Source organism: Gadus macrocephalus, chromosome 4, assembly GCF_031168955.1.
Source record: "Gadus macrocephalus chromosome 4, ASM3116895v1".
In the NCBI taxonomy this organism is placed as follows: domain Eukaryota; kingdom Metazoa; phylum Chordata; class Actinopteri; order Gadiformes; family Gadidae; genus Gadus; species Gadus macrocephalus.
Genome location: NC_082385.1, coordinates 32,523,895 through 32,525,334, shown reverse-complemented (window position 1 = coordinate 32,525,334; position 1,440 = coordinate 32,523,895). Strand labels below are relative to the sequence as shown.

Here is a 1,440-nt window from a genome sequence, read left to right as displayed (position 1 = left end):
GGAGTTGGTCATTAGTTGGAAGAAAACATTAAGCTTCAACTTCTGACATGGCATGGTCATCGAAATTGCCATGTCAGCATTCAAGATAATTTCCTTTCTTACAAATTACAAAATCTTACTCTTGATTTAGAGCAGCAGTTGTTTGGATTCATATTACCTATTACAGGTTTCAAATATGAAATAAATCGAATATATGTTGGCCCCTATGAACCCTTGCCAACACCAGCTGTGTTCTTAAATTAAGTTGGTCACAGTGTGTGTTTTAAATGTAAAGGCTTAAATTAACATACGATAACCGTATTTATTTGGAGATGCCAGAAGCGCAATCACGTTTAGTTTGGATGAAAATTGATTTACGATTTGAGCCCCAAATCAGTGTCTGCTTCACAAGGAAATGAACAGTTGAGGTTAGAAAGTCTTTAATATGGTCTGTTGATCTCGAGAGGGTCCTAGTGCCCCCCTGGCTTCCCAAACTGCCACTTTTACTGCTGAGCGATTTTGTCACGGCCGATTTAACAAAAACGACACTGAATACAGAATAGTAGGGGCCGTCGACAATATATAAAAAAAAAGTAATATATTTTTTTTTCTCTCCATGTCAAATGTTAACACTGTCTGAAATGATACTTTCTTCATGTTTCAAGACCTGAACAGCGTGTTGGTGCTTGTCTGCCCAACACGCAGACAGGTAATGTCACTTTTTCTAATGAACCAGGTCATATTTTATACTAATAGACAGGGGAACTTTATATGGGCGTGAGCCTCTTGACTTTACACTGTATGTATTTATGTCAACAAAGCATGTGCGCATGATGTACACCAATCGGTCTGTTTCCTCCCATCTTCTCCTCCCAACTGTTACAGTGTTGCCAGGTTACAGAGGTTGCCAGATTACAAAACCATCAAACTGTATCTTTTTGTTGTTGTTGTTTTTTCGGGGGTGCGGAAAAAACCTGCGGTGACGGTTGCAATGTTACAACACACATATTTAATCTTCCCCGCATAATTTGTAGAAGAAAGAAATAAACATTTTTATGAACATTTGTAAAAAAAAAAAAAAAAGGAAAGTTAATTGAGTGTTTCTAATTGCCTTAAAAAAATTGTCACTCCACTGTAAAATAACCGAACTGGGTAGGGTCACAAATGATTTGCCACGGGGTATTCAAGCAGCGGCCACTGGAATTGAACCTGGCACCATTTCCTCATTCGGCTGTCTCACAGCTGCCTAATCCACCGTCCCGCTCCCGAATCAATTGGTTTTATTTCAATTATCGCAAAATTGCTCCTAGCGTACCATATACACGCTACCATCCTGGCTTTGAGTTCATGGGCCGGATCTCCCGTGTGTCACCATCTCCATATGCACCAGACTGGATTTATATCTGGGGGCGGGGGGGGGGGGGGGGCATTACCAGCTAACGCCTCTGTCGCTAGCCATTA

At 40.7% G+C, this 1,440-nt stretch overlaps 1 protein-coding gene across 1 annotated transcript in view; it reads left to right on the top strand.

The window, feature by feature from the left end:
• LOC132455419 (vang-like protein 1) overlaps positions 1-912 on the top strand; it is a 19,530-nt gene extending 18,618 nt beyond the window's left edge. The window contains exon 4 of the mRNA XM_060049297.1: positions 1-912. This exon is cut by the window's left edge and continues 1,939 nt beyond it. The gene's annotated coding sequence lies outside the window, so the exon portion shown is untranslated.
• The last annotated feature ends 528 nt before the right edge of the window (positions 913-1,440 follow it).